At 39.8% G+C, this 21,454-nt stretch overlaps 1 protein-coding gene across 6 annotated transcripts in view; it reads right to left on the bottom strand.

The window, feature by feature from the left end:
• The window catches only part of ELAPOR2 (endosome-lysosome associated apoptosis and autophagy regulator family member 2), a 222,447-nt gene that overhangs the window by 154,349 nt on the left and 46,644 nt on the right, over nucleotides 1-21,454 (bottom strand). Inside the window, exon 1 of one of the 6 annotated variants that reach the window (XM_061413756.1) lies at nucleotides 14,679-14,786. The exons of the other annotated variants lie outside the window; for them this stretch is intronic. The gene's annotated coding sequence lies outside the window, so the exon portion shown is untranslated. Of the gene's footprint in view, nucleotides 1-14,678; nucleotides 14,787-21,454 lie in introns of those variants that run through there. 6 annotated transcript variants of the gene reach the window in all.

Here is a 21,454-nt window from a genome sequence, read left to right as displayed (position 1 = left end):
ATATTGCTTCCCTGGTGGCTCAGATGGTAAAGCAACTGCCTGCAACTTGGTAGACCCGGGTTCAACCACTGGGTCAGGAAGATCCCCTGGAGAAAGAAATGGCAATCCACTCCAGTACTGCTGCCTGGAAAACTCCATGGACAGAGGAGCCTGGTGAGCTACAGTCCATTGGGTTGCAAAGAATTGGACACGACTAAGCGAGTTCACTTTCACTTTTGACTACAACTAAGAAAGAAGAGATGAGAAGTTGCCAGTCCCCTTCTGCTCATCCTTCATGCTCAAATTAACTATTCCGCTATCTCCCACAAGAACTGCCAGACAAATGATTCCAGGAATGATCTGAATTTTCAAGATTAAAAATTCCAACCTTACTTATCTACCTATTTCTCCATACATTTAGAAAATTTATGCAGAAGTATTTCAACTGGCAGAGAAGGCAATGGCACCCCACTCCAGTACTCTTGCCTGGAAAATCCCATGGATGGATGAGCTTGGTAAGCTGCAGTCCATGGGGTCGCTAAGAGTTGGACACAACTGAGCTACTTCACTTTCACTTTTCACTTTGATGCATTGGAGAAGGAAATGGCAACCCACTCCAGTGTTCTTGCCTGGAGAATCCCAGGGACGGGGGAGCCTGGTGGGCTGCCATCTATGGGGTCGCACAGAGTCGGACACGACTGAAGCGACTTAGCAGCAGCAGCAATTCAACTGAAATGAGAAGACACGGAATCATCAACAACGCCCTCACTTAACAGCCTGTGAAGCTGGTGGGCTTTTGTAACAAGTCAAGAAATTCAGATCTCTTCAAGACTGATCACAATCCTTGATCTGAAGAAGTATCATGAGTGTCCCTTCTGACCAAGGTCACTTGCCCTAGCGTATCTGTGGGTTCCTTCTGGATCACACGTGGACCCAAATCCCCAATAGGTCATAGAAGGAGCTCTCAGTCACATGTTCATCCAGTCAGTTACACCACACAAACTGATTTTCTCTAGACATCCTCACCTAGTTATACAGTTTGGGTATCTGAACACTGAATCGCTGTTATGAAAAAGCCTGTAGTATGGATTTATTTGGAATCACATGGTATGTGATTAACATCTCCTAGCAAATCAGAGAGTGGCTAGACCCACTATCTAAGAGCTGACAATTAAACAGCCCTACACAAGGGTAGACAAACAAAAGACTATAATGGAAGGTCTGAAGAAGCACAAGCTGGAATCAAGATTGCTGGGAGAAATATCAATAACCTCAGATATGCAGATGACACCACGCTTATGGCAGAAAGTGAAGAGGAACTAAAAAGCCTCTTGATGAAAGTGAAAGACGAGAGTGAAAAAGTTGGCTTAAAGCTCAACATTCAGAAAATGAAGATCATGGCATCTGGTCCCATCACTTCATGGGAAATAGATGGGGAAACTGTGCAAACAGTGGCTGACTTTATTTTGGGGGGCTCCAAAATCACTGCAGATGGTGACTGCAGCCATGAAATTAAAAGACGCTTACTCCTTGGAAGAAAAGTTATGACCAACCTAGATAGCATGTTGAAAAGCAGAGACATTACTTTGCCAACAAGGGTCCATCTAGTCAAGGCTATGGCTTTTCCAGTGGTCATGTATGGATGTGAGAGTTGGATTGTGAAGAAAGCTGAGCACTGAAGAATTGATGCTTTTGAACTGTGGTGTTGGAGAAGGACTCTTGAGAGTCCCTTGGACTGCAAGGAGATACAACCACCCCATTCTAAAGGAGATCAGCCCTGGGTGTTCTTTGGAAGGAATGATGCTAAAGCTGAAACTCCAGTATTTTGGCCACCTGACGCGAAGAGTTGACTCATTGGAAAAGACCCTGATGCTGGGAGGGATTGGGGGCAGGAGGAAAAGGGGACAACAGAGGATGAGACGGCTGGATGGCATCACCGACGCGATGGACTCGAGTTTGAGTGAACTCCGGGAGTTGGTGATGGACAGGGAGGCCTGGCATGCTGCGATTCATGGGGTTGCAAAGAGTCGGACACAACTGAGCGACTGAACTGAACTGAAAGTATACATACATGTATGTAATTAACAAAAATATACTGCTCCGTTTTATATTTGGAATTATACTTGAGGATATAAGAGAAATAAAAGTGTAAACCTTATCTTCAAGAGATGATCACATGAAAAATTCTGAATTCGTGGAGAAAGTGTTCTGTTAAACAATGATACTATAAGAATACTCACATTTGCTTTATTCCATGGGGTCGCTACAAGTCGGACATGACTGAGCGACTTCACTTTCATTCTTCACTCTCATACACTGGAGAAGGAAATGGCAACCCACTCCAGAATTCTTTCCTGGAGAATCCCAGGGACAGGGGAGCCTGGTGGGCTGCCGTCTATGGGGTCGCACAGAGTTGGACACGACTGAAGTGACTTAGCAGCATTATCATACAAGTTGTACATATCTTTAGTTTATAAAGCATTTTAACATCTATTAGCTCACAGTGATCTGTACTGTGAGACTCAAAAGTTTGTGGATAATGAAGCATTATCTGTATTGCCACAAAGAAGAAACTGACGCTCACAGAAGTCAAGCAGTTTTGCCTAATGTTTGATGGTTCTTGGTGATGGAACCAGACTACAGATCAAGGCTTCCCATCTCTGCGTCAAGCCAAGGGTTTCCCAATATTCGCACTTCAGATATTGGGACCCAGATGGTTCTTTGTGGGGCCAGATAGGTCTTTGTTGTGGGGAGCTGCCCGGTGAACTTCAGGGTTTCAGCAGCATCCCTCACCTCTACCCACCAAATGCCAAAGGCAAGGTCTCCCCTCATCAAGTCATGACAATCAAAAATATTTCAGAGATGGCCAAATGACCCCACTGGGGCCAAATTCACACATCCACCATTGACAGTCATTCATCTAGTCTACTTTCTAGGATTCTGTTCAGGTTAATAGCAACTATATTTACAGTATATGGCAATTCTGATTCATTGGATCATCAATTTTTCATAAGGCAAATGTAAAATATGTATATATAACAACCATATATATAATATTTATGTTATATATATGTTCTAAAACAATCTCTCTTACCAAATATTTTTTAATATTCCATAGTTTGATTTTTTTCAAAGAAACTAAGAAAATTATACTGCCTCATAACTAACAGGAAGAGCAAGCAACAGGTGTAGGAAAGGGATATTTAATGAAGAGTTATGGTTAATGGAGAGTTCTGGAGTGTTCATGGCAAAAAGATAAATTCTTATATGTATTTGCATACTAGTGAGGTTAACAAAAAATAAAAGTACCAAACTAGTACTCCCATTTCCACTTCTTCCCTTCCTAATTCTGGTATTATCCATATTTGACATTGTGTAAAAGAGATTAAGAAAAGACACCTTGTAAATTACCCAGTCTATAGCAGCCAAAGGGGAAAAAAAAAAAAAAACTGACAAACCCCCTAATTTGGCACCAAAAGCCTTTTCTTGGCATTCCCCAGTGAGACCACTTAAGAACATCAAATATGTAATCCTACTTGATTTATGCAGATTATTCAGCACTTTGATGTTTTAGCATTTTTTGGAAACAGAGTTTGTTTCAATCACTGTGTCATGTACTTTACTCTGCCATAGGAATAAAGAAACCTCCCTAATAAAAGACCTAGATGGGAAACAATTAAAATGAAAAATGTGTACCCCTGTCACCAAACTCTGTAGGTAACTCTTAACTAACTTTAGTAAATGATATAGTCTATCAGTTACCAGCTTGACCATTCAACAATAAAAATCAATGGAGTATATATAATGCAGAGTAAAGAATATATATGCTTTGAAATGATAGCCTGGAGTAGAAAATCAGGTCAGTTCCCATAATCATGTGTGCTGGGTCGCCTCTCTGCTCTGTTCATCAGAATTATGCTGCAGTTTCTGGAGACAGCATACCCAGATTTATCAACAACACCTACAAAAGCCCCAAGCCTCCCCAGGGAAGACGGAGCCATAACAAGCTCTGCCTATGAAAACAACATTCATACAGTTTTAGCACCATATTTCGCCTGTGTTTTAAGAGACTGAATCTAAATTACACTGAACAGAGTCTGTTCTCCCACGTGAACTCCTGTGGTTGAGAATAATTTCATGACCTAAAACACTGAAGATAAACTCTTTGCATTTTCATAACAAAGATCCATGCACATGATATGATCCTCCTTCACACTACATTTGTTTCCAGAACAGACTGTTTACATGTCTAAAGGTCAATACCTAACAAAGATGATGCAAGAATAAAAACAGTGCCATATGGAACTCCCTGAATTTGACTGAAAAACACATCCCCAAGAGCCAGATTACCCTTGCAGAGAACACATTACTGTCCATGTGCAAGGCAAAAATGCCGTGTGAACTGTTAAGAGCTCCAAGGGACACTATACGCCCCTCCCTGCAAGCTGCCACATCACCCCTTGTGAAACTGTCCTGGTGAACACTCGTCAACAAAGGCTGGGCTTCCTCTCAGGACACTACACTTTTTCTTTTTAAAGGAAGAGAAAGGGAAGAATTTCTGTGCTTTTTTAATTTTTTATTTTATATTGGAGTACAGTTGATTTACAATGTTGTGCTGGTTTCGGGTATACAGCAAAGCAATTCAGTTATACATATGTATGTATCTATTCTTTTTCAGATTCTTTTCCCATATAGGTTATTAGAGAGTATAGTTCCCTGTGTTATACACTAGATCCCTGTTGATTATCTATTTTAAATAACGGTAGTGTGTATGTAGTAATCCCAAACTCCTAATTTATCCACCTACCCCCCGAAAGGAAGGCATGTATGTGTAAAGGAAGCTGTGAGATTCAAGTGGCACACCCTGGGTAACTGCAGACTTCAGAGGTGACTCTTGAGAAAAAACCCTCCTTGTCCCCAGGCCATAATCTGAAGCTTGGTTTTCTAAGCCAGAGAGAGAAAGCTTCTGAACCCCTGTCCCCGTCAACACCAAGGTGTCCTGTAAATTCAGCTCATGCCAGAGAAACCTGAAGAAGTCTTTAAAAAAAAAAAAAAAGCAGCCTGAATTCATTCACTGGCCCAGACTCAGCGTCTGACTCAGCCCTGCAGTGTCCCCAACTTACTGGGGCTCCTGAGCCAGCCGTCTACTGTTGTCATTCCTCTGCCTCTCTTAGTAATCTAAGCAAGCGCCAGCCACATTCTACACAGTGTACAAAATATCCAAGAGGGAATGAACCCCACTCGTCAGATTCACGTCACAGGCTTCAGCTTGGCTAAGACCTAGGAAAAGCACTATCATTTTAGTAGTTTCAATCAAGAAAACAAAGCATCATCCAGTGACCCATGTCAAAAAGTAGCTGCACCGCTGAGTAACTGGCCAAGTTCACTACTCTGTCAAGAGAGCTGATCTACAACAGCAGCATGTGCTGGAGAGAACAGGGGAACACAATGGAGTGAGAAGTTCACATTTCCATTCTGCCTCTTACTAGATGAGTGACCTTGACCTCTCTGAGCTCCATTCAGAAAAGATTATTTATTATCAGAAATATTGTCACTCAGAACTGGGAGAGGATTAAATGAGATAATGTGTACCAGAGATAACAGCACCTTATGTATTGTTTTTCTCCATAAATGAGGCTCCCAGGAAATCATCCTGCCAAGAAATTAAGAAAAGGACATCTTGGTCCAGCTGGATGAAGGAAGCCCACCACATCAGGCTCCCAAATTGCTGTGAGGAAGAAAAGGAGGCTGTGCAAGCAAATGGCGGAGAAAGCAATGGCACCCCACTCTGGTACTCTTGCCTGGAAAGTCCCATGGACGGAGGAGCCTGGTGGGCTGCAGTCCATGGGGTCGCTAAGAGTCGGGCACGACTGGGCGACTTCCCTTTCACTTTTCACTTTCATGCATTGGAGAAGGAAATGGCAACCCACGCCAGTATTCTTGCCTGGAGAATCCCAGGGATTCTAGAGAATCCCAGGAGTCTAGTGGGCTGCTGTCTATGGGGTCGCAGAGAGTCGGACATGACTGAAGCGACTTAGCAGCAGCAGCAGCAGCAGCAAGCAAATGGTGAGACAGGTGTGTCTAACACCCCCTCAATGAAGCTCAAGTCCCAGGAGGGATAGATGTGTCATTAGACAGATTGAGGAAACTCTGGTATGAGAAATGGAGCAGCTTTATTTTCCATGCACATCTGAACTTAATGGAGTAAACTGTGATCCACCAGAGTTACAAGTCAATGCAGATGTATTCTGGCAGATTTGGCTGAAGAGTCAACACAGTGCTGGGGTTTTTTTCATGAAATGTTACCAGTGTCAAAGTCAAGGTTCTCATCCAGTTAGGCAAAGGTTAAACTAACTTGCCAATTAGGAATATCTCAATCCAATCCAATGTTTCCAGTCACTTCTAGTCTAAAATTTAGTCCAACCCAGTATAAAGCCAGGGTGCCCCACCCTTCTAACACAGACTGCCTGTGCACAGGTACTAGTTCTTGCTCTCCCCTCCCTGCCCCACAGGCCAGCTCTATTGAGGATGGCAAGGAAGAAGCAAGGCAGGTGGGGTCAGCTTGTGCAGCAGCAGTCATTCTGCTGGCCACTGCTACTTCTCCATCCTATGCCAGTGACAAGTAATTGTTATTGCCATCAGCATGACCTCTCCCCCTAAGTGAAAGTGTTGGTCACTCAGTTGTTTCCAGCTCTTTGCAACCGCATGGACTATAGCCTTCCAGGTTCCTCCACCCACAGAAGTCCCCAGGCAAGATACTGGAGTGGGTTGCCATGCCCTTCTCCAGGGTATCTTCCTGACCCAGGGATTGAACCTGGGTCTCCTGCACTGCAGGAAAATTCTTCACCATCTGAGCCACCAGGGAAGCCCAATATGAATGTCAAATGCTGAAGCCTTCTACCTCCCAAGTACGCTTGGGATAGAAAGCATACCACCAGGTATTGTTCCCTCCACAGAGGCACACAAGATACTGCGAAGGGAGGTTGTGCATTTCCTCGAGAACCCAGCAGTGGTGAGAACTGTACTTCCTCATCAGACATGTACCTCCTCACTTACTTGGGGCACATCAACTAGAGAAGCCCAACAATGCCTCCCGCTCAGCTAACTGTCCCATCCTTAACACAAAGGTCCTCAGGAAATGCCAGCCCCCCTTATCCTTCAGTTTGGGAGACTGTTGTAAAAGTTTTAGTATGTGGGGCTGGATGCTTCCACCCTCTCCACACCCAAGTGCCCCACCTTCCAGTTCTTTTTTGTCAAGAAAACATGGGACACTTCTGTGAGTTGCCAACCAAGAGGAATTCCAGGTGAAATGTGAACCACCCTCTTTCAAAACCTCCAGTGCTACATGCTACATGTTGTCTCTGGCTTTGGGGCTTGGTTTTGGAGAAGAAACATGATGAGTAACCCTTCAAAGAGGAGGGAAACGGGTAATTACTACATCACAGTCTCGCTCCCTATAGAGGCTTTCTGTCCCCACATAGATGAGTAAATATGGAATAACAGAAGTTCTATAGGTCTGCCATCTCTTCATAGGCCCTGCTTTGTGGAACTGTAACACAGGCCTTCCTCTGATCTAAAATATAAGGAATGCATCTCCTTATGCTCTCAACTGTGAGTTGACTCCAGAGTAAAAGGGAACCTGGAAAATCATCTGTTAGTGTTATTATCCATCACCCTGTGGCATCCTTAATATCAGATGTTATAAACTGAGGTGCTCACCTCCAGCCTTAGCAAGGACCAAAAGGGTGACGAAGGTAGGGCAGTCACCTGACCTCTCAGAGGCTCGGTCTATGCTCCTCAGAAGAGAACACTATCCTCCCAGCAAACTACACAGTGTGACATAGACTAATGAAGGCATTTGAAAACTATAATGTTTTAAAAATGTATGTTAATACGCCAGCTGAGAAGCATCATCCTGATTAATTTTAAAGAAGAGTAAGGAAGAAGTGAGGTGTTTTAAGTTGCAGCCCTACGTTTTCACAAAGGCAGACAGGGACTAGCTGAACCCACCCTTTCCCAAGGCCACACATGCATGGTACCAGCCATGGTACCTGAGTACTGGCATCTTGGGTCCTGAATTTCTGATGTTATGGCTTACAAATCTCCAGAACCTCAACATTCACTGAGGATTGTAGACCTCAGAATTCAAAAGTACCTGAAAGCTCTTTGTGGTTCAAATGCCTTGTTTTAAAATGAAAGAGCTGGACTCCTGGGCATATGTCTGGAAAAGATGAAAATTCTAATTTGGAAAGATACCTGCACACCAATGTTCACAGCAGCACTATTTACAACAGCCAAGACATGAAAGCAGCCTAAGTTGACCATCAGCAGAGGAATGGATAAAGAAGATGTGGCACATATATACAATGGAATATTATTCAGTCATAAAAAGAATAAAATAATGCCATTTGCAGCAACATGGATAGACCTAGAAATTATCATACTAAATTAAGTCAGACAAAGACAAACATCATATGGTATCACTTATATGTGGAATCTAAAGACTGATACAAATGAGCTTATTTATAAAACAGAAATGGACTCTTAGACGTAGCAGACAAACTTACAGTTACCAAAAGGGAAAGTGGAGGGGAGGGATTAATGAGCAATCTGGGGTTAACAGACACACCCTACTGTACATAAAACAGATAAAACAACAATGATCTATTGTATAGCACAGGGAACTATATACAATAACCTGCAATAACATATAATGGAAAAGAACCTGAAAAAATAATATATATGTATATATACGTTTAACTAATCACTTTGCTGTACACCTGAAACTCACACAACATTGTAAATCAACTATACTTCAATTAAAAAAAAATAATGAAGCAGGAGCTCAGAGCGTAAAGCTAGATCAAATAAAGCATTCTCTCTAAATACAAGCCGTGTTATGCTGGAGTAAAGAGCTGGTTTTTCTCTGAAGCTGGGAAAGGTACAATACAAAGGAACCACATGAAGTAACCCAGAAAGCCGGCTCTGCCTCTTTGGTGGGGTCAGAGAGCAATAACGGTGCTGAGAACAGGTGCGCTTGGCTTCGCAGCTGTGAGAGTTGAAAGGGGCTCTAAGGAAGCAGGCACCTCCCAGCTTCTCATGTTGCTACAGAGGTTCTTATCTACAAAGCCATCTTAAGAACTAAGTGTGAGGCACTGGCTGTGCCATGAGCTCACTAATTGAAATGTATTAACAGCATTGAGTCCAATTATCCTTTCAAAAGGAAGAGAGCCAAACCAGGCCTCCAATAGCAGAGAAGATAATTAAGTAAAACTGTTTCTCACAGATAAATAATGGATATGACAACAGATGCCCCTCTTTCCTGGATGGTTGGGGACAACAAAGGAGGAATGTGGTTGTTTCCAAAATGAATGCAAAATAGCTGCAGGCTAAAGATCAGCCCCCTTTGAAACATCCAGTCAGGAACAGACCTGGCCTCTGTGAACCAGGATGAAACAAAAATCAATGTTTCTACACACATTACTTATTTCATTATGTACTTGCACTTTGCCTTACAAAAGAAGCTAATACAAATTCAATACGTGTCCACATCCCAAACATAATACTGCTGCCCGGTCAGCCAAGGTCTCTGTCCACAAACTCAAAGCATCTTTGACACAAGATGCTGCAGAAAGCAACTCTTTCTGGGAGCACTGGGCCTGAGCCTGCCCTGTCATCTGCCATTATTCTTGCTCGGCTCCGGTGGATTAGAGATAACAGTCACTCGACACATTTTTCCCTAACACACACTCTCAAGGATGCATGCTGATGGCTACTGGAGGCCCATCATCAGCTGTAGGCCTAATTACAGACAGCGCATTCTCACTGTGAAAGCCACTAATGGGAGAGGAAGTCCTAAAACTGCTATGCTGAAAGGTCTTAAAACAGAGAAAAATGAGACGATTTCAAGTATTCTCCTCCAAAGAATAAATATTAGACTACAAAAGAAAATTGTTAACCTTGGGAAAATGAATCCTAAACAGTAAGCTGTATGGAGAGCTCAGACTTCGCTTCACAATAGCCCAGAGCCACTAGTAATGAGATCTCTAAGGCAGCTTCCTCACTCTTCCAAAGAGTGAGGAGGAATCTACATGCATGTGTGTGCATATTTTATAGGCTGAGTGCAGGTACCCATCATGGCAAATTTCAGCCGTGTCTGTTCTCTAAGGTTTATGAAATGTGATTACAAAAAGCCAATTGCCATTCATCCTCAGGGACCCACAGTGAGGCAGCCTACAATAGGAGCTCAATACACATACACTGAATAGATGAACAAAAACAAAGGAGAGGAAAGGAGGTGGGTGAAAAGTTTGCCAACTGTTTTCACTTTTTAAAAATTTACTTACTATAAGCATCATAGCATATAATGCTTGGTTAAAAATGAAAGACTGATTTACTACATTATTTAGGTCTTTATTTTCTAAACAAGGTGAGAAAGAAACTACGCAGGAATCCTTTCATATTAGCAAAAGGACAATGTTGAAAGAAACAGAAGGTACATATTTTAGACCTCAGTGATAGAGGTCATCCCAGGGCAAAACACACACCAACTTATCCTGGCATTTGATGAAGAAAGTAGTCAAACCACAGCAAACTGTCCCTATAGGTGAAACGTGAGTAAAGGTTTTTATGAATGCTGCTTAAAATATAAAGTAACAGCTCAATGAAAATGAAAGCCATGTTTATAATTAAAATTATTCAGGAAACTCGCACAAGCAACTAACTGCTCAAATAGTGCCAAAGTAATTAAATAGGAAGAAGAGAGTCTTTTTTAACAGATGATGCTGGACAACAGAATACTCATATGGAAAAATAAACCTCAACCCCTATGAGTAAAGCTATATAAAAAATTAATTCAAGATGGATCATATACCTAAATGTTAAAAAGTATAAAGCTTTTAGAAGAAAACAAGCGAATATCTTCACAATAGGTAAAGATTTCTTTAACAGATACAGAATCCAACGATTCAAAAAGAAGGGGGAAAAAGGTAAATTAGACTTCATTGAAATTTAGAAGTCTGGCTCAACAAGAAAAAAGAGAATAGGCAAGTCACAGACTTGGAGAAAATACTCTGAAAACACACTTCTAGAAAATAATTCAAAGTCAGAATATAAAAAGAGTTCCTACAACTCAGTAATGAAAAGAAAAACAACTAATAAAATCAGTCCCACAGCAAAAGAGACACAGATGTATAGAACAGTCTTTTGGACTCTGTGGGAGAGGGAGAGGGTGGGTTGATTTGGGAGAATGGCATTGAAACATGTATAATATCATATAAGAAACAAATTGCCAGTCCAGGTTTGATGCAGGATACAGGATGCTTTGGGCTTGTGCACTGGGATGACCCAGAGGGATGGTACAGGGAAGGAGGTGGGAGGGGGGATTCAGGATGGGGAACACATGTATACCCGTGGCGGATTCATATTGATGTATGGCAAAACCAATACAATATTGTAAAGTAATTAACCTCCAATTAAAATAAATATATTTTTTAAATAAAAATAAATTTTAAAAAATAAATAAATAAAATCAGTCCCAGATATCCACAGAAATTTGACCAAAATATACAAATGATCAATGCTGCTGCTGCTGCTAAGTCGCTTCAGTCGTGTCCGACTCTGTGCGACCCCAGAGACAGCAGCCCACCAGGCTCCCCGTCCCTGGGATTTTCCCGGCAAGAGTACTGGAGTGGGTGCCATTGCCTTCTCCACAAATGATCGATACATATATATAAAAAAATTTTCCTCACTGATCATCAGGAAAATGAAGATTAAAATCACAATGAGGTACTACTACACATCCACTGGAAAAGCTACAACTAAATAGACTAAAAATGCAGAATGTTAACAAGGATGTGAAGCAAATGGAACACTCATATCTTGCAGGTGGAAGTGATAAGTTGAAACAATCATTTAGGAACAAGGGTTCTGCAGTTTCTGATACAGTCAAGTTAACACCTACACAATGATTCAGCTATTCTACTCCTAAAATTCTAACCCAAAATATGAAAACAAAATGTCCACAAAAAAGATTTGGGTAAAAATCTTCAGAGCCACTTACTTTATTCAAAATAGCTAAAATCTAGAGTCAACCCAAATGCCCATCAACCAAAGAATGGATAAACAAATTGTGGTACAATTACACCAGGGAATACTGCCCAGGATTAAAAGAAACTGCTGATACATACATAAGTGTGAATGAATCTCAAAAACATGAGAAGCCAGATACACACAAAAGAAATATGTACAATATAATTCCATTTATATATAGTTCTAGAACAGGCAAAACTAAACTATGGTAAACAGTGTCAGAAAAGTTGATGTCTCTTGGTAGCAGGGTTGAAGAGAGGATTAACTGGAAAGGAACACAGTGGTATGGGAACAGCAACTCTGAAACTGCTTTCTACACACTCTACTGCTACTGCTAAGTCACTTCAGTCGTGTCAACTCTATGCGACCCCATAGACAGCCTCCTACCAGGCTCCGCCGTCCCTGGGATTCTCCAGGCAAGAACACTGGAGTGGGTTGTCATTTCCTTCTCCAAAGCATGAAAGTGAAAAGTGAACGTGAAGTCGCCCAGTCCTGTCTGACTCTTAGTGACCCCATGGACTGCAGCCTACCAGGCTCCTCCGTCCATGGGATTTTCCAAGCAAGAGTACTGGAGTGGGGTGCTATTGCCTTCTCCTCTACGCACTCTGATGCTGCTGCTGCTACTAAGTTGCTTCAGTCGTGTCCAACTCTGTGCAACCCCATAGACGGCAGCCCACCAGGCTTCCTGTCCCTGGGATTCTCCAGGCAAGAACACTGGAGTGGGATGCCATTTCCTTCTCCAATGCATGAGAGTGAAAAGTGAAAGTGAAGTCGCTCAGTCGTGTCCAACTCTAGCGACCCCCATGGATTGCAGCCTACCAGGCTCCTCCGTCCATGGGATTTTCTAGGCAAAAGTACTGGAGTGGGGTGCCATTGCCTTCTCCGCTACGCACTCTAGACTTGACCAAATAAGCATAAACACTCAACATATTGAAACCAGGTTTCTCACTACTACAAAAGGGAGTTACAAATACAGAAACGAGAAAAATATGGAAGTAATCTGTGTTGTCTGATTGAATTGAAATTACCAATATAAATTTATAGCTTTTCACGTGAACAGTTAAGTTTAGAAATAAATAGGATATATATGTGTGTGTGCGTGCATGTGTGCATGTATATACACACACAAGCATAAATTTTCCAGCTTTGTCTTCTAAGAAGATCTAGAAAAAAATGATACCCAGTAGAAGAAACATGCTTGGCTCCCAGATCTCAGTTCTAAATACCATCCTTCATTAAAAGAACCAAGGTTTCTTGGTTTCTTCAAGGAGAAAAGGCTAATTCAAGGGCTGAGGCAGGAAAAGTATACAATAAGCCTAGAACATCTTGTGCTATACAATAAGGAAATGTTCAAAAAATAAATGAAACTGGTAAAAGTGACACAATAGCGAGTCTGAAGGGGCTTTGATTAGCTGAATCTGAGTCAATATGTGAATGAAAACAATCAAAATTACTGACTAAAATAAGAATCCATCAGTCCATAAATAAATAAATAAAAGGTTTTTATTGCAGTGTCATGCTGTGCTTAGTGGCTCAGTTGTGTCCGACGCTTTGTGACCCCGTGGACCGTAGCCCGCCAGGCTCCTCTGTCCGTGGTGATTCTCCAGGCAAGAATACTGGAGTGGCTCCCATGCCCTCCCCTCCAGGGGATCTTCCCACCCCAGGGATGGAACCCAGGTCTACTGCACGGCATTAGTTCCAGGTGGACAAGATTTGTATACATGCAAAATGATAATCATAGTAAGTCCAATTAACAGCTGTCATCTGACATAAAATTTTTCTTACAATGAGAGTTTTAAAATTTACTCTTAGCAACTTTCAAATATGCAATGCAGTATTAACTATAGTAACCATACTGTGTTACACTTTAATGACCTATTTATAACTGGAAATTTGAACTTTTGACCACCTTTAGCCATTTCACCCACTCATACACTTTCTCCCTCTGGCAACCATCAAACTGTTCTATGTTGGTGAGATATTTTTTTAAGACTCCACATATAAATGAGTGAGTTTCCCTGGTGGCTCAGATGGTAAAGAATTTGCCTGCAATACAGGAGACCCGGGTTCAATCCCTGGGTCAGGAATATCCCCTGGAGAAGGGAAAGGCAATCCACTCCAGTATTCTTGCCTGGAGAATTCTACAGACAGAGGAGCCTGGTGGGCTATGGTCCATGGAGTCACACAGAGTCAGACATGACTAAGCATGCATGTACACATATGCTTACAAATGAGATACATAAAGTATTGATCTTTTTCCATCTCACATATTTCACTTAGCATGATGCCACAGAGATCTATGTATGTTGTCTCAAATAGCAAGAGTTCCCTCTATTTTGAGGCTGAACACTATTTCAATGATTTTACATACCACACATTGTTTACCAAGTCATCTACTGATGGACAGTTAGGTTGTTTCTATATCTTGGTTACTATTAATAATGCTCCCGTGAACACTGGGGCAATGTAAATTTTTGAGTTAGTGTTTTTGTTTTCTTTAGATAAATATTCAGAAGTGGAATTGTTGAATCATATGGCAGCTCTATTTTAATTTTTTGAGGCACCTCCATACTGTTTCCCATAGTAGCTGCACCAATTTACATACCTACCAGCAGTGCACAAAGTCTCCCTATTTCTTCACTTCCTTGCCAACACCTTCTTGTCTTCTTGATAATAACCTTTCTGGCAGGTGTGGGGTGACATCTCAGTGTGGTTTTGATTTGCATTTCCCTGATAATAGATGATGATGATTGATAGTAACATTGAACATCTTTTCATACACCCATTGGCCATCTATATGTCTTCTTTGGGAACATGTCTACTCAGTTCATCTGCCTATTTTTTAATCACATTGCTTTATTGATGTTGAGTTATGTGAGTTCTCTATACCTTTTGGACATTAATCTTTTATTAGATACAAAATTTGTAAATATTTTCTCTCACTCAGTAGGTTGCCATTTCATTTTCTGGTGGTCTCCTTTACTCAGCAGAAGCTTTTTAGTTTGACATGGTCCCACTTACTTATTTTTGGTTTTGATATCGTTGCTTTTATTGTCAGATACAAAAGTATCATTCAACTGCCGCCAAAGAAATTACCACATATGTTTTCTTCTAGTTTTATGGGTTTGGGTCTTAACATTCAAGTCTTTTATCCATTTTGAGTTAATTTTTGAGTATGGTATAAGATAACAGTCCAGTTGCTTTCTTTTGCATGTGGCTGCCTAGCTTTCATACCACTATTTATTGAAGAGACTGTTCTGTTTCTACTGTATAGTCTTGGCACCAATAAAGGCCTTCTTATCAATAGAAGTTCAACTAATAAGTAGAGAAACAAAAATAACAGTCAGAAAACCATTAATGGTTGCTAAAGTCAGTGGCTAAACATGCTTTTGTTTTGAGGTATAGCTCATTTATAATATATTAGTTTCAGATGTATAACATAGGGATTCAAAACTTTTATACACTATACTCCATTTAAAGCCAGTATAAAATATTGGCTATATTCCCTGTGATTTACAATATATTCTTGTAGCTTATTTATTTTATACATAGCAGTTTGTACCTAGTAAGTAAAAGTTCAGTGAGAACCAGAATACTTGGAGTTCAAATGTATCGACCACAAAGTACTAATTGATTCCAAAGGGAATTGGTAATTTTAGAGTGGAGGGTCCTGATAAGCTTAATGAAATGATCAAAGTTTACATCATCAATACTGGGGCAAACTGATATCACATGCTTCCTAACAGGATGTACAGGGAAGGACATAACATTACATGTGCTATTTAACTCCGGAGCATCCCACAAGCCCAATTCAAGGAACGTTCGACAAAATACTCTTCAATATATCATAATCAATAAAGACAAGACTGAGGAACTATTCCAGATGGAAGAAGGCTACAGAGACATGACAAGAAAAGGCAATCTGGAATGCAAGATTATATATTAATACTAAATTAGGGAGGAAAGTAGCTCCTGGTGGCTCAGACTTGGGATTTATCCCTGGGTCAGAAAGATCCCCTACAGAAGACAATTGCAACCCACTCCAGTATTCCTGCCCTGGAAATCCCATGAACTGAGAAGCCTAGTGGGCTATAGAGTTGCAAAAAGTCAGATAAGACCTAGCGACTCTGTCACCACCACATAGCTATAAAGGTCATTCTTTGAACTGATGAAATTTGATTATGAACTGTAGATTAGACAGGAATACAATATCAATGTAAAATATCCTTTTTTGATCATTATACTATGGTTGTGTCAGAGAAGGATCTTATCCTTAGGAAAGCAACATAATGCTTCCAAGTTCAAGCAGACAGAGGCAGAGAATAAAGCAATTGGAACAAAATGTAAATACTTAGTAAATCTGGATAAAGGGTATATAGATGTTTCTTGAACTATCTTTTCAACTTTCTTTAAGTTTAAAATAATAAAAGTAATCAGAGAAACATGAGTAAGCCATAGAAAAACTATTTAATAAATAGAAAACAATCAATATACATAGCAAGTAGTACTATACTGAATTCAGTAATTGGAGGAAAACAAACATACCAAATTCAGTGATTCATGAATTCAAAAAATATTTGCATCTCTAATTTTGCTAAGCATTATTGGGTTTAAAAAAAATACTTACAAGACATGAAGATTTATCTTCATTATAGGAAAAATAAGACTAACCAGCACACAAGATGAATTGTGATAATTACTACAATAAAGGTACAAGCTTACCCAGTATGCAGAAAGAGCATTCCACTCAACTAGGGAGATCCTAGGGTGGCTTCATGGAGGAAGGAGAGATTTGATCTATGGGTAGGATTTCAACATACAGAACAGAAGTAGGGAACAAAGCACAGAGATGTTCCACACAGAGGGAACATCATGGCGAAACTCACTGCGGAGCACATGTGGGCTTTACTGCACAAATTGTGAGGAGAAAATTTGACTTGGTGTAGAGAGTATGAGAAGGAGCACTAGTAGAAAGGACTAGAAAAATAAGTGTGAACAAAAATCAGATGAGTTTTAGATACCAGAGGTATCTGAATCTAATTTACATTCAGGGGAATACCCCAGTGTTCTGCGGGTTAGGAACAATGGGGATGGCTATTTCACACAGAAAGTCAGGCAACAGGCTAATCTAACAGTTCAGGTAAGTGGACATAAAGATCTGGACCAAGAGAAGGTAGAGACAGAGAGTGTGGTATTCCTAAATCTTCCTCTGATCATCTCACCTCTAGCCATAAAAAGGCTCAAGGTAACCACCAGCTGTTAAGCAAGCTAATAAGCATGAAGTGTGCTCACAAAGCATTTTATAAGTTCATCTTTAAAACCAGCATATTAAGTCTCCACACTAGAATGAAGAAATTTGTACAGATTTATTAGTGTTTCTGTTTTTCTCCAATAAGCCTAGGAAAGCTTTAAAGAATATCCTTTAAAATTCCAGTGTATAAAACTCTTTATAAACACTACCTTTGAAGTCCTGTCTCAAGTAAACTCTTTTTTTTTTAATAAAAGAAGAAAAGCCTAAAATCAAAGCATTTCATTTATTCAAATCTTTTTTCTATATTCAGAAATAAAATCGATGCCTGTGGCTATTGCAAACTTCACAGTAAAATTTACATTTAATATTTCCTACATCACTCCACAGATAATTTTAATTCTTATAAATAAATACATTCCTTCCAAGTGGGGAGGGGAGCAGGGTGGAATGAAAAGCAAGATTCTTGATACACGCCCCCAACAATAGTTTTGCCAACTTTGCAACTGGAAATCTTTGAAATTAGGATTCAAGTAGTGCTAAGCTTATTTTACAGCTATAAATGGAGTAAAATAAAGCTGTAATGCAGGGAGTATCTACAACTTCAACCTGTGCTCATATTATTATAGAACTCAAATGACAGGCTAAATAGGAAAATGCCTAGCACACACTCACTTTTGTTTGGGAAAAGCTGGGCTTCCCCAATGGCTCAGAGGTTAAAGAATCCACCTGCAGTGCAGGAGACACGGATTCGATCCCTGGGTCAGGAAGATCCACTGGTGGAGGAAATGACAACCGCCCCAGTATTCTTGCCAGAAAAATCCCATGGACAGAGGAAACTGGTGGGCTATAGTCCAAAGGGTCACAAAGAGTCAGACACAACTGAGCACAACACAAACAATATATTATTACACATTTCTACTGAAAACCACCAAGAACTTTTCACTTGAATTCACTGAGAAATTGTCCTGTTTTTAGGAAATTACAGGAGAGATGAATCTTAATGTAGAAGAGAGGAGCACTTCATTCTGCTGTCACGTTTATTATTTCTCTAGGGGATCTTCCTGACCAAACCTGCATCTCCTGCATTAGCAGGTAGATTCTTTACCGGTGAGCCACTAGGGAAGGCCTATGCCAATATGACATTGATTTAATTTCTACTGCTTTATAATAAGTCTTGAAATCATGTACTGTAAGTTCTCCAAATTTGTTATTTTAAAAATTGTTTTAGCTATTCTAGTTTCTTGGTATTTTCATATGAATTTTAGAATCAGACTAGCACTTTCTATTTTAATAAAACCACTTGGGATTTTGATTGAGATTGCATTGACTAGAGACCAGGGTTTCAGAGTATTAACATCTTAACAGTATTGAGCCTTCTAATCTATGAACATGGCACTTCTCTCCATTTATTTTGTCTTTAATTTCTCTCTGTAAAGTTTTCTGGTTTCCAGTGTAGAGTTTCTTCACTTAAGGATTTCATATTTTTAGTGCAATCATGCAAATTATTTTTTATAAATTTCATTTTCTAATTGTTTGTTGCTAAATAGAAAGGGAAAAAGTGGAAACTGTGACAAATTTTATTTTCTTGTGTTCCAAAATCACTGCGGATGGTGACTGCAGCCAGGAAATTAAAAGACGCTTGCTCCTTACAAGAAAACCAATGACAAACTACAGCATATTAAAAAGCAGAGATATTGCTTTGCCACAAAAGGTCTGTCTAATCAAAGCTATGGTTTTCCAGTAGTCATGTATGGATATGAGAGTCGGACCATAAAGTAGGCTGAAAAATCAAAGAATTGATGCTTTTGAACTGTGGTGCTAGAGAAGACTGCAGAGTCCCTTGTACAGCAAGGAGATCCAACCAGTCAATCCTAAATGAAATCAACCTTGAATATTCACTGGAAAGACTGATGTTGAAGCTGAAGCTCCAATACTTTGGCCACCTGATGCGAAGAGCTGACTCACTGGAAAAAACCCTGATGTTAGGAAAGATTGAGGGCAGGAGGAGAAGGGGACGACAGAGGATGAGATGGTTGGATGGCATCTCTGACTCAGTGGACATGAGTTTGAGCAAACTCCAGGAGATGGTGAAGGACAGGGAAGCCTGGTGTGCTGCAGTCCATGGAGTAACAAAGATTCGGACACAACTGAATGACTGATCAACAACAACAATATACAGAAATACAACTGGCTTTTTTATGTTAACTTTGTATCTTGTGACATTGTTAAATCCAAGGATTTTTGAGGCATTTCCTTTTGTGCTTCCTTTCTTGGATTTTCTATTTCCATATCCAGTCACTCTGGCAGCCCCAAACTCTGAACTCTTAACTCCTCAGCCCAAGACTGTTGCTTTTTGCTTGGAAAAATATGCAATGACAGAGGATTGACAGTGCCCAGGAAGGAAAAACTGGATAAATGTGGCCCTCACTCAGTGTGGTTTCTGTCTTTTATGAGATGTAGCAAAAACCCTTACACATGTTCTATTTATTGTCTACTAAAAGCTATATATTACTATATTTAATATAGACACAATTATGAGAGACATTACATTAAAATTAGGCATTTATGATTTTGCATTGTCCAAGTTCATATGAGTAAAGTGTTACTTTTATAATAAAAGCTTCTGAAATTTTAAAATGCTGCCACAAAACAAGTTTGCAAATAAACCATGTGCCTGATGCTATACCAAACAAAATAATAAAGGACAGAACATTTCCTGGACTGAATTCACCTCCATAGACTTGAAAATAGCATCCAGTTTTTTACAATGCATAATACTGCTCAACACTTTGATAATATTAAATTCTCACTGACTGATAGTAACAAGTTTCAAAAGAATTCGTACTTGAAAACAAGGATTGCTGAAATTTATTTCAAACTCTTTTTAGCAGATTCTCAATACACTTTTTCCGGGTTCAGTGAATTCTCAAGATTGCCAGTTGGTTTAACTTCAGCACATAAAAAATATGGTCTCATATAATCCAGCTTTTACTAATTTGGTATCTTGGGAGCTTTCACAGAAGTGCATGGCAACTACCTATAATGAGAAGTGTGGTTGGTTGATCACTAGGGAGTTGATCATTGAATAAACACATTATGTCTTACCTTCTCCTCAACAGGACAACATTACAGGTATATTTATAAGAAGGGAGGGAAGATAAGAGAAAAAAATAAGAAATAGGTCTATATATTTTAAATATCTAGAATATAACATCTATACCAACTTTATATACTATTGAACAGAAATATAAGCAACAAATGCTAGTCACATACATAATTTTAAGTTCCCTAGTGGCCTGATTATAAAAGTAAAAAGAACACAAATAAACAGAAAGATATACAGTGCTCATAGATTGGAAGAATTAATATTGTTAAAATGGCATACTACCCAAGGTAGTCTACAGATTCAGTGCAATCCCTATCAAATTACCAATGGCATTTTTCACAGAACTAGAACAAATTACTTTAAACCTTGTGTGGAAACATGAAAGACCCCACATAGCCAAAACAATCTTGAAAAAGAACAAAGCTAGAGGTATCACATTCCCTGATTTCAAACTATACTACAAAGCTGCAGTCATCAAAACAGGATGATACTGGCACAAAAACAGACACATAGATCAATGAAACAGAATAGAAAGTTCAGTAATGAACCCACACATATGGGCAATTCACCTACAACAAAGGAGGTAAGAATATACAATGGAGAAAAGACATCCACTTCAATCAAAGGTGTTGGGAAAGCTGGACAGCCACATGCAAAAGAATCAAATTGGACTACTTTCTTATGCCATATACAAAAATAAGTTCAAAATGACTGAAAACTTAAACAAGACCTGAGAGCATAAAATTTCTAGAAGAAAACATAGGCAGTATGCTCTTTGATATCACTCTTAGCAATATTTTTGGGATATGTCTAATCAGTCAAGGGAAACAAAAGCAAAAATAAACAAACTGGAACTACATCAAACTAAAAAGCTTTTGCACAGTGAAAAACTAATAACAAAACAAAAAGGCAGCCTACTGAATGGGAGAAGATACTTACAAACAATATATCTGCTAAGGAGTTAATATCTAAAATATACCAAAAATTCATATAATTCAACATCAAAAAAAGAACTCAATTTAAAAATT

Source organism: Bos javanicus, chromosome 4 (assembly GCF_032452875.1).
Source record: "Bos javanicus breed banteng chromosome 4, ARS-OSU_banteng_1.0, whole genome shotgun sequence".
Lineage (NCBI taxonomy): Eukaryota > Metazoa > Chordata > Mammalia > Artiodactyla > Bovidae > Bos > Bos javanicus.
The sequence above is the reverse complement of the archived record's forward strand: the minus strand, read 5'-3'. Positions and strand labels throughout refer to the sequence as shown.